Source organism: Pantherophis guttatus, chromosome 1 (genome assembly GCF_059756535.1).
Source record: "Pantherophis guttatus breed Tessera chromosome 1, ASM5975653v1, whole genome shotgun sequence".
NCBI classification, from domain to species: Eukaryota; Metazoa; Chordata; class Lepidosauria; order Squamata; family Colubridae; genus Pantherophis; species Pantherophis guttatus.
In genome coordinates, this window is record NC_142063.1 from 273,617,548 (window position 1) to 273,633,623 (window position 16,076).

Here is a 16,076-nt window from a genome sequence, read left to right on the forward strand (position 1 = left end):
TGGACCAGTTCTGGAGAACCTGTAGTGGAAATTTTGAGTAGTTCGGAGAACTGCTAGTAAAAATTCTGACTGGCCCCATCTATTCTCTGCCTCCTGAGTCCCAGCTGATTGGGAGGAAATGGGGATTTTGCAGTAACCTTCCCCTGGAGTGGGGTGGGAATGGAGATTTTACAGTATCCTTCCCCTGCCATGCCCACCAAGCCATACCACATCCACTAAGCCAGAACCAGTAGTAAAAAAATTTGAAACCCACCACTGTATCAAACTATAGTACAAAAGTAATCTGGAGAGCAAATAATCAAGTTGTGAGCCTCTTCATACTGAACTTGTTTGAGGTTTCCATAAAACTTTCCTTTCATCCCAAATCTGAGACTCTATACAGACCAGAAATCTCAAAATATAAGTTTCTTATTTTCTTTTCTTAAATGGAATGTCAACTCAGTTTTCCTTTGACAAGTAGGAAAATGTCTTCAGGGCTTTTAGGATTAGAAAGCGGGGTGATAAGTCAATTGCATAATCTATTTAATTCATTCAAGTTTTTTTTTTTTTAATATCGAACAAACATATAACATACTTCCTCATTCTCAGTTTGAGGATTTAGTCCATTCTGTTTTCCAATTTGATTTCATTTAGCCTAAAATTGAAAGACCCTCATTATACATAACATATACATATTATATTTCTTATTCCATTTCTCATATATATTTCTCCGATAGTTTAGTTGGAGAACCAGAGTAAGACAACTTCCCTGTATGAAGCTGATGATCAAAGCAATTTTGGGATGAGTTCAGAAACAGAACAAGATTTTAGACAAATGAAAATAAACTTTAGAATTAATTAATGTAATCAAACTGAGAGCTGAAAACACAAAATTTAGGTAACCCTCAGGCTATTCGATATCTAATTATGATTTGTGATTTCAATCTGTTATCAATAAATTTGCTAATTTAATTTTTTTTTAAATCCTTCCTACATTGTGACATTTCATTTCCTCAGTCTGAATTAAAGCGAAACAAGGAGATTCTTGTCAAGATTTGTTTTATATTAAAGAATATATTAAAGAAAAAAAAAGTAACTTCATGAAGACAAATTCCTGATTCCCCCCCCCCCGTTCCTCCCTCCCTTTTCATTGTGAGCATTTACATCTTAACAAGACCCATGGTGGCACAGTAGGAATGCAGTATTGCAAGTTATTTCTGCTGACTGCTGGCTGCCAGCAGTTTGATTCTCACAGGCTCAAGGTTGACTCAGCCTTCCATCCTTCTGAGGTCAGTAAAATGAGGACCCAGATTGTTGGGGGCAGTATGCTGACTCTGTAAACCACTTAGAGAGGGCTGTAAAGCACTGTGAAGCAATAAATAAGTCTAAGTGCTATTGCTATATTATTTTTGTAAAATTAATTTTAAAAAATGAAACTGTATTATGGAGCCTTCTTCACTGCAAATCATTGAGAGAGCAAAACATTTCTAATTGAGAACAAATGTAGTCCCGTAAGTCACAGCTCCAGTGTGCAAACTATAGATGGAGGGAAGGGAAGGTGGAATGCAGCCACTACTGCTTAACAGAATCCCACTAAAGGGAAATACCTCAACATTGGAAAATTGCAACTTTGAAAGATACAACACTCAGCAATGTACAGGAGCTGTGAATGCATAAAAAAACTGATTTTAAAAAACAGAGGAGCAGAAATAGTAGAACACTTTTAGTGTGAGGTATTTGACAGAAGGAACTAATTTTACTCTGTGTTGATCATGTCACATCTCAGGACTTATGTTGAGGAAGCTGAAAATGGGAGAAGGGCAAAAAGGTTACTACCAGCCATGACCCAATTTTGTCATGGCTACACTTCAGGTTTTCTTCCAATGGGTCAGCCTGAATGAGTAATAAGTTATATGGTCAAAGTGGAGAGGTTAGGATTTGAAACAATGCCAAAATACAGCTAAAATGCCAGAATGAGTTCTTTCTCCCTTGTTGCTCAAAGGAATAGATTTAGACGAAGTTAGTTATTCTTTTGTTCTGTTGAAATCAGATATACATGAAGTTTATTTTCTTTCCAATTGTAAATTCAATCTTAGGCAAATACCCCTGTATGTTTAAACTAAGTAATATAAACATTTATCCATTATGTAAACTCAAACAGATCTATTATGTAAGGCTCTCATTCATTTTTCAGATGAATAATAGAATAAATGCCTCTTTATTTTCACCAAACTGCTTCAGGCAACCTTACTTGTTTACCTATATTCCAGGTGACTCAAGAGACATTGTATGGGAAAAAAAATATTGCTAGCAGTAAGGTGGGATACTAGCATTCTGAGGGAGAAGCATTATGAAAAGCTGGAGAAGACAATCCAAGAGATTAGGAGACCATGGGAGACCTTTGGAGAGGAACATGAATGGAATATAGAATAACAAGAGTTGGAAGGGACCTTGGAGGTCTTCTGGTCCAACGCCCTGCTCAAGCAGGAGACCCTATATTATTCCAGACAAATAGATATCCAATATCTTCTTAAAAAATCTCCATTGATGGAGCACCCACAACTTCTGCAGGTAAGCTGGTCCACTGATCAATTTTTCCAACAGTCAGGAAATTTCTCCTTAATTTTAGGTTGGATCATTCTTTGTTAAGCTTCCATGCTTTACGTCTTGTCTTCCCCTCAAATGATTTGGAAAATAGGTTGCACTCCTCCTCTCTATGACAGCCCTTCAAATATTGAAAGACTGCTGTAACATCACCCCAGTCCTTCTCTTCATTAGACTAGACATTACCAGTTCCCGCAGCTGTTTATTGAACAATTTGTCCTCCAGTCCCCTAATCATCTTTGTTACCCTTGTCTGCACTCTTTCTAGAGTTTGGTCATGGTGACCAAATCTGGATGTAGTATTTCAAGTGTGATCTTACTAGTGCAGTATAAAGCAGTGACCTTGATACTATTCCTATGTTGATTCTGCCTAGGACTGCATTGGCCTTTTTGACAGCTGCAGCACATTGCTGGCTCATATTTAAGTGATTGTCCACTAGGACTCCAAGATCTTTCTTGCATTTACTGCTATTGAGTCAGGTACCACCACCTATTCTATACCTGTGCATTTGGTTTTTCTTGCCTAGGTGTAAAACCTTACTTTGCTCACCACTGAGTTGCATTTCAATAAAGACTGAGGCAGTTAAGGAGCATTGCACAAAATTGTGGCACTTGTGGCACTGCATGAAATGGTGGAAATCAGAATAAAAAGTCCAGTGGGCAGCATTAGCGATCCACAAAGGGTCAAGTGACAAAGAAGGCATTCTCCTTAGTTCTAAGTTGCTTCTCTCCTTGATTAGTTTCCATCCATTGTTTCTTGTCCTGCCCTCTGGTGCTGGAAAGAAACAACAGATGAAAACTAATCAAGGAGAGAAGCAACCTGGAATTAAGGAGAAACTTCCTAGCAGTGAGGACAATTAACCCTGTGGAACAGCTTGCCTTCAGAAGCTGTGGGTGCTTCATCATTGGGGGTTTTAAAGAAGAGACTTGTCATTCAAAAGAATCACTTGTCTGAAATGGTATAGGGTCTCCTGCTTGAGCAGGTGGCTGGACTAGAAGACCTCTAAGGTCCCTTCCAACTCTGTTCTGATTGATTGATTGATTGATTGATTGATTGAGATGTTGAAAAACAAACTATGCCCCTTAGGTAGTTGGATACAACATTGCAATCAAAATGCAAATAAATAGAGTTTGCATTGCTGTTTCAAAATGCAATGCAAGAATAGATACCTATGGTGGGTAATGAAAAACAGAACAGTCATAAAAAGTGAGGAAGGAAAGCAGTAAGGAAATAATTAAAAAGTGTGTGTGTGTGGGGGGGGGTGGAAGCTATGAATGAGGTGTATAAAACAGAGTGGTAATAGGAAGAGTCATCCAGAAAAAGCCATTGGGGAAAGAAATGAAATGTATTATGCTAACAATTTCTGAAAGCAGTAATTAAGTTCGCAGTCCTGTACATCCATTATGGAGAGACAACCTCATTGTGAATGTAGTCAGACTTATTTTTGAATAAACATGCATAGGAATTTCCTGTTAAAATGTTGCAATGAAGGAAATGTAATGAATATCATCTTTTAATTACAGGCAGGCCAACTTGTACAAGAATGTTTTTAAAAAATTGAGTGTACCCAGTATCACATACCTGCTATGTATGGTTTACATAACATGACACTGCCCTTCCTCAAGGATTAATACTGTACCCACAATGACATAACAGAAACTGGATATTGCTGAACTAGTCAAGACCTGGTTTTGGGTTAACTATCTCCTTTTTAGAGCTTTCGCTGTTTTATAAAATATATAACCTTGGTGGCACAGCAGACTAAAGTACTGTTAAGTAGCACCAGCTGCCTGCAATTACTGCAAGTTCAAATCTCACCAGGCTCAAGGTTGACTCAGCCTTCCATCCTTCCGAGGTAGGTAAAATGAGGACTCGGATTGTGGGGGCAATAAGCTGACTTTGTATAAAAAAGAACACCGCTTGGGGGGCCCCGAAAGCCCTACTAAGCAGTTATATACAAAAGTATGAAGGCTACTGCTTAACGCATTGTAAGCCGCCCTGAGTCTCCGGAGAAGGGCAGTGTATAAATCGAACCAATAAACAAACAAACAAACAAACAAACAAATAAATAAATAAATAAATAAATAAATAAATAAATAAATGAATAAATAAATAACATGGAATGAATTAGTGAATGCACAGTATCCACATGATACTTCCTATGTGAAACTGCATCACATTTTAGAGTTGTTTTTTTAAAAATTCCATTTTACTTTTTCCATCCAACAGAATGTCAGAATGTCTTGGAATCTATCTGATTTTCATCAGGATTATTCTCTGAAAATGGAAAGAAGAGGATCACTTTTGTTATCAGGAGCCAGCAAAAGAAAAAGGAAGTTTTAAAATGAAATGAACCCAGCCAAGAGCTGCTGAAAAAAACATGTACTCAATGCATTCATTGGAACAGTTTCTGAACCTCAGCAGTTTGAAGGCAGGTGGACTTCACCATGCTGACTGGGGAATTCTGGGAGTTGAACTCCGTCCATCTTCAAGTTGCCAAGGTTGAGAAACACTGGTATGGAAAGCCAGCTGGGCAGGTTCAGCTGTGCGTGTGAACACACACACATGCACACACACACACACACACACACAGGTGCAACAGGAGGGAAATTGTGCAGACACAATATATTCCTTTGTTACACAGAAGGAAATCCTCTGATGGGCACTGTTGCTAAATGGGTTAGAAAAAATTCTAGAAGCCCTGCTTTGCAGACTTTTCCTAACTTGGTTATATGTCCCATCCCCAAGAGATTTTTAGCCTGGATAAAGAATACTGAACAGATCCATCTCCCTGATAGCATTGCAATATTACTTTTTGCTGATGTTGCTTTTAAAGGTAGTTTTTTTCCTCCGGTTTTGCTCTGACATCTAGAAAACAAATTCATTTATTTTACTATTTCCTGCATTGGTCTTTTAACACGAATTTGTTTCTCTTGTTTCACCAATAGAGTTTTAAATATTTCAGAAGTCAGCTCCCTACTGCTAGGTGGGATACTTTTCCTGGATGATAGAGATTTTCATCGCCATGACTTATCATTATGAAGCTTATGATTAATGAATACTTTCTTGGCGTTTATAAATCTTCAGCAATTTCATTACATAAGACCATTAGTGGCTTTTTTTTATTGTTATTATGTCCTGTGAGAAACATCTCAATGGGCTGATAGCCCAAATTCTAGAGTGCAGAGTTTTGCAATGATCCAGAATGAAGGTGAGGTATGTTTACATTCTTATCCAACCATCTCTCATAACATGTTATTTTAATACAGCTGGCATGACAAGTTTAGTTAATCCATATTATAAAATGCTCTCCAAAGTGTTCCTATTGGCCAATTTTCACCTACTCTTTGGGATTGGTATTCTTGCAAGCTTCACGGAAGCTTTCACGGAAAGACTTGTTCTATTGTTTCTCCTACTTACCCCACTAATAAGATTATATTAGTTGCTGACACAGAGAAGGCACATCATGGTAAACTTCAGAATTTAAGTATACGAAATAGCCAACTTCCTCTTTCATCTATCTGCTCACACAGGCTTTTTTTCTGAAAGTTAGCTTAGGGAAAGGAAGGCAACTTCCCAACAGTTATGCAGCGCACATGGTTGTATCAAGACAACTTTAAAGTACAGAAACTGTGTTGGGCAAGTTGAATAATACATAGGTGAAGAACTTTGAAACCTGAGAAAAGGATACATTCATAAAAATATGACATACAAGAATATTTTATCATTTGGGAGAGAAGATTCAATCTTCTTTCCCAAATTATAAAACATTGATGCTTTCTCTGTAATATCACGTTCCAAGTATACATGAAAGGGTTAAGGAAATTCCAAGCACAGAAGGAAACTATTGCATTGTTAGATCAGATTTCTGCCAAAGAAATATAACTAATACCAAATATCTTTTAATTTTCTTCAGAGAACATTGTATCTCCATGCTGTTTGCATCCCAGAAATATTCCTAGGCGGGTGATTTTGAAGTCTCAAGCTCTAAGATAGTTATTTGTAAGAATATAAAGGACCACTTTCTTGATCTTTCTTTAAATAAATAATTGATTAGATCAAGTTATCTAAATAATGCAGAGAACTATATTGTAATGGTATGTGAGAATGACCTTAAGACAGGAGTCGGCAACCTTAAATATTCAAAGAGCCACAAAGGTCCTAACTGGAAGCCCTCCGTTCAATTCTGGAGCCGACCGGAAGTCCGGTTTCCCCACCATAGAGTTTCCTCCTAGCACAGCATCCTTTTTCCTCTACCTGTCCTAACCGAAAGCCCTATCAATTGTGGAGCTGACCGACGACAGGGAATCGCAGCAGAGGGATGAAAGAGCCACATGTGGCTCCTGAGCCATGGGTTGCTGACCCCTGCCTTAGGAGATAGGACAACCAGACACAACCAAGAGAACTGTCAGATAAAAATAGCCCACAGCAAGAATGTGGAGAAGTACTTTCAGACTTGCAAAATTCTGTTAATGAACCCTTACAATAAAGTAAATTACTACATCTGCTCATGTTTCCTGATTGATATATCTTGTAAGGCTGACCCATGCAGGTTAAGAGAGTAGGCAAAGCTACATCATGAAAAGGAGAGTAAAATAAACCAGATATTTTTAAGAAGACAACCACTGTGTGAAATGGAAGACTTCCAAGGTCCCTTCCAATTCTGTAATTCTGTTAAATTAAAAATTAACCTCTGCTTTAATCTCTATCTCTGCCAACAAATGGTGACCTCATCAGAAAGATCAATTTGACTTGAGGAGAGATTATTGGATATTGAATTCAGCTTTCTCTTAGGCCCAGCACTTTTATGAAAATGTAATCGCCAGCCACAGCTACTCTGTTGCTATCTTTCCATTGCCCTGAAATTCTGGCATTTCAATCAAAGTTTCATAGAAACCCAGAATCCAAAAGGCACAAGTTCAGCCCTTTGCACTTTGCCAAAAGCAAATGAAAATCTGTTCTAAATTATATTGCCATGTGACCTATACTTTTGGCTGAATTAAGCACACAGATGTAGCATCCAGTTACTAAGGTTACTGTATATAATTTGTTTGGTTTCTTTAGACCATTGTTTATTTTCTTTTTAATTAAAAAAAGCAGCAATGATACCCTTTTGTGTGTTTTTAATCCTTGCATGCATCCCACAATTACTTTGCTGAGATGGCTGGCCATGTAAAAGATGCTAAGTAAATAAATAACAGTGTACTAAGGAAAAATAATATCAAAACAAGACAGATGTGGAACCATATTAGAATTTACTAATTTGCTCAAAATATATTACTTAGGGATATTACTAATATCAGAATCTCTTTCAGTGGATTTAATGGAGAGAAGAACGTTCTCTGAGAACAGCACAACCTGGAAATGAAACTGATGTTTGAAGAATGCTTTGGTGGGACAAAACTGGAAATAAAATTAAAATGCGGAGTACCAGTATATTGTAGGCTTAAAAGTTAAACAAAACTGTTGAAGAGGAGCTCATCAGGGTCTAATTAATTACCTATATGAGAAAATAGGCAGCAAAGATCATACTCCTGCAAAAATGAAAATCATGGATTTGTGGATGCTGTACTAGAAATTGGAAATATCTGAGATACCAAAGCACATAGCTAAAAAACTAAATGGAAGTCCTACTTTGCAACTGAAATTGTAGGTACAATGTTGTGCCTCGGCCATTGGTCACTCTCTTCATGAATGTCAGGCAATGGTGAGTTAAGACTTCTCAGCAGGAACAGAGACAATGACATGGCTGAGATTGATGGACCACTGACAAATCTGTTTCAATGGAAGGAGAGGATGAGAGATCTACTTTTGCTCCAGACAGCTGCACCTCCTGAGGAGATCACAGAACAGCAGTTGACCTGTTAGTTTGGCACTGGGAGACAAGGAGAGCCCTCAAGCTCTCAAACATAGCAGAGCTTTTAAGGACAATGGGTTCAACCTCCCTTTTTAAACAATCTTGGATTTATAATTATTTTAAATTTAAAAATATCTTCCAAGCAACAAGTTTGAGTAAAATCCATTCCAAAATAGATTTAAAAGATTAAAAAATAGAAAATAAAATAATAAAAAAACTAAATAAGAATTTAATTTAAGAAAGTTTTAAATGAACTAGAGGACCATATGATTTTATAATATTAGGACTTTTGCTAAGACTTTTGAAACAACTAAATCAGGGATGTCAAACTCGATTTCATTGAGGGCTGCATCAGGGTTGTGTTTGACCTTGGAGGGCCGGGATGGGCGTAGCCATGGTGGGTGTGGCCAGATTGTCAGAGGCGCCTGTGGTGGCCCAAGTGCTCTGCCAATAAAAATGGGCTCCTGAGCTCTGTTTTGGCTGTGATGACCTCCTGCAACCTTCTGCCAGCAAAAACAGAGCTTGGGAGTGCTGCCTGTGGCCTTTGCAAGATCTGTTTTCAGCTGCGACAGCTCCATTTTCCCTGGCAGAGGGCTTTGCTGTTTCCAGGCAGCCCTGTGGGCAAGATCTAAACACCACGTGGGCCAGATTCAGCCCTGGAGCCTTGAATTTGACATCCCTGAACTAAATAAACAAAACCATGTTTAATCAATTAGGTCCCTACCTCCTTCCCTCCCTCCTTCTTCCTGCCTGCCTGCCTGCCTTTTTCTTCACCCAGTTGCATTCTGGACAATGGTTCCTTACGAAGCGACTTCAGGAACTGAGGTTATTTTTGCAGTCAACTTGCAACTGCGAGTTGCAAGTTGGGGAGCTGGGGGTTGAGTAATTTCAATCAACCTCATACCCATAGTGCAGCTTATAACGGACATAAGTTCACAAAATCCTCATTTTCTTAACCACTGTTAGATGTAATCATTTGACAGTCAGATTTTCTGAATGGCAGGATAAAATAAACCCACTGGGGGATTTACGACCCAAATGAGGATAAAGTAATGTTCTATAAAGGACTTATGGAAAGAGCAATGGACTTTTCTTAGTTCTTTGAGATGGAGGTTAAATGAGCAAGCCTGTATTTCAATAACTTTCTTGTTAACCGTAGTCCATTCTCACCATTATCTGGAAAGGAAGTCCACCTTGCAACATTTTATGTTCCACCTTCAGTTTCCAGAATGCATGGAAACCATTTACCAATGTTAATCATGCAAGACCTTGTAAAGAAAATTCCTATATTTTTGCCCAGGCTTGGAGGAGGAGGATTTCTTTATGAGCCTCTCTGTTCCTTTGGCTCACAGTTTCAGCTGATTCTTATCATTTGTGAATGTGCCAAAATCGCTAATAATTTTCTGGATTATGATAGCTATCTCAAGAGCTTTGCAACGTGTCTGTGCAAAGCCATCCTAATGATACAGAAAGCATCGTTGTTATTAAATAATTTAATTTATAAGATCTAAATCTATAGAGGAAAGATGTTTTGTGCCCACCAATTTAAAAGTATATTTTCTCTCATGGAAAAAGAATTAAATTTTTATATTTCTGTCCTCCCTTACCCTCAGCCAACACTGATAGAATGATGCCCCAGAAAGGGCATCATTATTCATGACAACATCCTTTCTTTCTGTACAAAACCACACAAAGCTATAAACATGAAATTAGCTAAACAGGGTAGACCTGCTCATATGGGCCGTATTGCCGTTGGGGCAAAAAAGACTTACAACTCTGATTTTTGTTAGATATTACCCATAATCTTTCCTGCCCCTTTTGTCATTGTGGGCCATGCAAGATCAAAACGGCAGGTACAAGCTTCCTTAAATAGCCCAATCTCACTGCATGTTGATAGCCCCAAGGCTTTCGGTTAGAATTTTTCCATGTTTATATTCATGTTATATTCCTCATATTTTTTATCTATATTATCATGTCAAACAACTTTTCTTATAATATGTACAGTTCAAGGATTCCAGAACTCTGATTGGAAAGACTGACTGGAAGAATTAGGATGAAGTCTAGAAAGTATAAAACCGAAGGCATATTTATTTTATGTTTATGGTTCATGCTCCTCGTACATAAATCTTCCTTGTTTCCATTGCTGGCTTTCATATCCATTTCTCCTTTTCTTATTCTTCTTTTTCCATTCTCCATTCTGTTCCGTTCTCCAATTCCTGTTTACTTTTCCTTTTTCTTAAAAAAAAAAAAGCCCTCTAGTTAAGTAATGAACAAATATTAAAATGCAAACATTCATTCACATTCATAACAGATTGTGTTACCTCATTAGAATACTTTCTGATATTTTATTTATTTATTTAATTGAATTTATATCCCGCCCTTCTCCCCGAAGGGACAAAGGGCAGTGAACAGCCGAGAATTAAAATAACATACAATATAAAAGTTAAGATAATTAAAAATAAATTAAATTAATTGGGCTCCCAATTTAAAACCCCTAGCTATACAATTAAAAAACTAACCCATAAAACCTATTCAGGCCAGGCCGGCTTGCTGAAATAAAAACGTCTTCAGGGCCTTACGGAAAGTGTGAAGATCCGGAATCAGCCGTATTCTGGGAGGTAGCTCATTCCAGAGGGCGGGTGCTCCCACAGAGAAGGCTCTCCCCCTGGGGGCCGCCAGCCGACATTGCTTGACGGCACCCTGAGAAGGCCCTCTCTGTGAGAGGGTATTGGCCGGTGGGAGGTTATCGGTAGCAGAAGGCGGTCTCGTAAATACCCTGGCCCTAAGCCATGGAGTACTTTAAAGGTGAGAACCAACACCTTGAAGCACACCCGGAAGACCACCGAGAGCCAGTGCAGCTCGTGCAGGAGAGGTGTTATATGGGAGTGCCATGTCGGGATAGGGCCATGGTAGACATTTTGTCCTCAGTTAATCAGTACATAATATTCTTTGGCTCAAATCTAGTCATCCCTGGCCAGACTATTCTCATACTTGAGGTAACTTACTGGACACTTAACAGTGATTTGAAACACCATTAGAAATTACAACCAATTTTTGATCCTTCTTCGTTCAGAGATCAAAATACATATAGTATTTATATAGTTGTCAGCCCTACAAAGCTGATTAGTTAAGAAATAGACATAATGGTTCTTTCAGGAACACTCTTTATTATAGTAAGTTAGAATAGCTGAGTCTTGAAAGCCTGTCAAAGTTCAGTCACATCTTATATTAAGCAAAATCAAATAGGGGTATTTTGAGTTCCTTTCTTGTGTTTTCCTCTATCTCAGAACTCTGCAGTCTTTTATGCCAGTATTTTATTTATTTCATATGGTATACATTTGTAGGGAGATCTACACTTTACAGAGTAGTCCTGATAGCCCCGGGGTGAAATGCTCCTGGTTCGGACCGGATCACCCAATCCAGTAGCAATGATGGCGGGTGGTTTGGCGAACCGGTAGCAAAAATCCCTGCCCACCCACTATGATGAGCCATGCAAACATCAGAGGCTTTTTTTTTTTTTACTTTTAAAAGCATTTTTCTTCGGCCGAAAAAATGCTTTTAAAAGTAAAAAAAAGCCTCTGATGATCATGCAGCTCAGCTGGGATTGTCAGAGCCTTTTAAAAGCATTTTTTCTACAACCTCTTCAGCTGAAAATGCTTTTAAAAGTAAAAAAAAAAAAAAGTTGGCCATGCCCATCCAGTCACATTACCCCCCACCAAGCAATGCTACCAAGAAATGGTAGTAGCAAATTTTACATTTCACCACTATGATAGCCCAATTATTACTTCCTTCGGTTTTGCGCCTGCACTCTTATCCATGGTGCATCACAGAAGGTGAACCAGCTTTCATCATCTGGTTAGTGGCAGTCAGATTGATGAAATTTTCCAGGGCCTCTTCTGTTGATTTCACCTCTAGACAGGTCTAGCACTGGCTCCCATTCTCCTTGTGCAGCTAGTCTTTCCCATTGCAATGCTATCCCATTTATCTACTGACAGTAATGCTTTCAGCCTACTGAATGAGCAGGGCAGGAGCTAGAGGTGGGTGATGGGAGCTCATCCTTCAGTGCTACCAGGACTCAAACTGCCAGAGTGTCGACCATTTTTGGTGGCAGATCCAGCATCCTTAAGCAGCTGCACCAGTGGTGGGTTGCTCTCGGTTCAGCCCAGTTCTGCCGAGCTGGTAGCGGTGACGATGTGACGTCACTGAACCGGTTCTCTTTGACTGGGAAATGGGCCCTCCCGCCCACCCCCGCTTTATTCCTACCTTTATTTCTCAGTTTTTAGCCCAGCTGATAGGCGCGGCAGAGTAGATTGCTGCACCTCAGCTGGGCAAATACCTAATGTGCTTGTGCAAAGTGTAAGTTTGGCGGTGATCTCACGCAAAGCGTGTGTGCGAAGAGAACCGGTGGTAACACCGGTTGAAACCTACCACTGAGCTGCACCACCTCACTTCTCTTTTATGCCAGTCATCAGATACCTTCCCCAAGATTATTCTAAATTCCTTTGCAAAATAGCTGCCAACAGGAATGATATTGTTGTCCAGGGATTGTATAAAATTTAAAGTTCATCAACAGACCAAGGAACCATCTCAAGAAAAAGTAGTTTTCAACTTATGATCACAATTGAGCAAAAACTTCTGTTGCAAAGCAAGACAGATGTTAAGTGACTTCTGCCCCATTTTATGACCTTTCTTACCACAGTTGTTAAGTGAATCACTTCAGTTATTAAGTTAGCAACACAGTTGTTAATTGAATCTGGCTTCCCCATTGACTTTGCTTGTAAGAAGGTCACAAAAGGTGATCACATGACCTTTGGACTCTGCAACTGTCATAAGTACATGCCAGTTGCCAAGTGTCTGAATTTTGATCATGTAACCACAGGAATGCTGCAAGTGTGAAAAATGGTCATAAGTCACTTTTTGCAGAGCTCTGGTAATTTCAAACGATCACTAAATGAATGATCGTAAGTCAAACATTACTTGTAAATGAAGTCCCCACTGAAATACCACATACTTTGGATGCAGAATGTCAGAAATTCAATTTCCAGGTAGGCCTGGAGGGATTTCTCTATGACTCCATGGGGACTTGTATAATCTGATTCAGTTTAGGACAACTTCCAATAGTTCTCATGTTTGGATTATCAAATTTACCTATTTATGTTTATAAAATCATGTTATACAACAACTACAGCAACAGGAATGCTTCATCGCAAGGAAAATTTTCAAGAAGTTCTATAAAAAGTAGCAATAAATGCAGTGGGCAACAGATGGGGTTAAGCATAACTAAGCCTGTATTAGATATTGACCGAAGTGGAAATCTGATTGAGCTCCTTCTGTATTTTAAGCTTATCTTCTGGAGTATTGGCTACTCAACTTCTGTTTCAACTCCTACCCTCAAAACAATGCTATAGAGCACTGCACATCAGAACAACTAGACACAAGTACAGTTTTTTCCCGAACGCCATCACTCTGCTAAACAAATAATTCCCTCAAACTATTTACAAAGTCTGCACTACTATTAATCTTCTCATTGTTCCCACCACCCATCTCCTTCCACTTATGACTGTATGACTGTAACTTTGTTGCTTATATCCATACAATTTATATTGATATTGTTTCCTGATTGCTTATTTGTATCCTATGTCTATCATTAAGTGTTGTACCTTATTATTCTAGATGAACGTATCTTTTCTTTTATATACACTGAGAGCATATGCACCAAGACAAATTTCTTGTGTGTCCAATCACACTTGGCCAATAAAAAATTCTATTCTATTCTATTCTATTCTATTCTATTCTATTCTATTCTATTCTATTCTATTCTATTCTATTCTATTCTATTCTATTCTATTCTATCCTATCCTATCCTATCCTATCCTATCCTATCCTATCCTATCCTATCCTATCCTATCCTATCCTATTCCTGCCAGTTTGTCGTCTGCAAATTTGGTGAGTTCCTGTTTTATCCTCTCATCTAAATCATTTATGAAGACATTGGTGAGTACTTGGCCTAAGACAGAACCTTGAGGTACCCACTGCATACTTCACTCTATGTAGATGCAGTTCCATTGAAGACTATATGCTGAGTGCAGCTGATCAGCGTGTTACTAATCCATCTGGGAGTGATGCTGTCTAATCCACATTTTTTTTCTATTTTATCAAGTAGTAGGTTGTAGACTACTTTATCAGGTGCCTTACTGAAGTCCAAGTAAATTATATCCATAGCATTTAGTTGATCCACTAATTTAGTCACATTACAAAGAATGCAATAAGATTTGTCTGGTATGATCTGTTTTTTAACAAAGCCACGTTGGCTTCTGGTTATAACATTGTTTGCCTCTAGGTGTTCACAGGTTCATTGCTTGATTATCTTTTCCAGGATCTTCCCACGTATTGATGTCAGGCCGATAGAATTGTAGTTTCTTGGATCCATTTTTTTTTCTTTTTTGAAGATGGGAACTATATCAGCTCTTTTCCAATCATCTGATAGTTCCCCAGTGCTTACATGCCAGCTGCCAAACGTCCAAATTTTGATCAGGTGACCATGGGAAGGCTGCAATGGACATAAATGTGAAAAACAGCCATAAGTCACTTTTTTCAGAGCTGTTGCAACATTGAACAGTCACTAAGTGAATGATTGTAAGTTGAGGACTACCTGTAAAATAAGAAATAACTCCACCTATGAGTGGGAGTTTACGTTACTTCCTACTTTCATGGTGTTTTCTTAAGATAAAGGAGGACACTGAAGATAAAGGAGTCTGCTGAATAAATCAACAAAGTCAGAGAAGTTCTTTTTTCAGAAAAAGAACCTCAACTGACAAATCTTGTAATTTGCTGATCCTTTGTGCTTTATTGCCATATTTTGTAAATTTGACTTGCAACAGGAACAGTCACAGTCTTAGAATTTACATTTTAAAAATAAAAGGCCTCATGGGTCACATGGTAAAACATAAAAAGAGTTATTGTTTTGGCTATTCATATCATGTGGAGGAGCAGATGCTAAGAAAGATTACAGTGCAAGGTAAAATCCCTGAGCAAAAAAGTGGGGCAAAGGGTGAAAAGATAAATTGTGATGTTGCAATGTAAGCTACATCTCTTACACAGCTGGCCAGAACATTGCAACATAAGCATGAAAGGGCAGAGTCTGCCTCAGAAGAGCTCATGTTTTGTCTTTTTGGCATTAATCTGGTTACCGTGTTTTCCCAAAAATAAGACTTAGACTGATTTTTGAATGTGTACCCAATATAAGCCCTACCCCAAAAATAAGCCCTAGCAAAGAGGGTGGGTGTGGCCATCACACAGGAAGCAGTTAGTGCACACAGGCTGACGGTGTCCGGCAGCAACCACAGCTGTGCAGCACTGGTGAATTGATTACCTGTCCAAGCAGCAGGTGCAGGCAGAGGCAGGAGGGAGGCATGTGGGAGGCTCATCTTCGTGCAGTGGCACTGGCAGCAGATGGAGGCAGAGGCATGGGGGGGAAGGCAAGTGACCTGGATGCACTGCGCAACAACCCTCCTACGGCTACCCGCCTGCCCCAGCCCATCGACTCTTGGCTTTCATGTAACCCGCGTGGTATGTTCGGATTGCCTGACTCCCCCACTGACTCCCCCCCTGCACCTCTATCTCCATCTGCTGTTTA

At 39.0% G+C, this 16,076-nt stretch overlaps 2 long non-coding RNA genes across 2 annotated transcripts; one reads left to right on the forward strand and one right to left on the reverse strand.

Moving 5' to 3' along the window:
* The first annotated feature begins 2,305 nt into the window (after window positions 1–2,305).
* LOC132712126 (uncharacterized) lies at window positions 2,306–7,691 on the forward strand. Its single transcript, XR_009622822.2, has 2 exons — window positions 2,306–2,550; window positions 4,813–7,691. It is a non-coding gene; the product is annotated as an uncharacterized LOC132712126 (long non-coding RNA).
* A 6,973-nt stretch (window positions 7,692–14,664) lies between these two features.
* Window positions 14,665–15,944, reverse strand: LOC132712127 (uncharacterized). The gene is made up of 2 exons (XR_009622823.2): window positions 15,813–15,944; window positions 14,665–14,990 (listed from the first exon to the last, which is right to left on the reverse strand). It is a non-coding gene; the product is annotated as an uncharacterized LOC132712127 (long non-coding RNA).
* Between the last annotated feature and the right edge of the window lie 132 nt (window positions 15,945–16,076).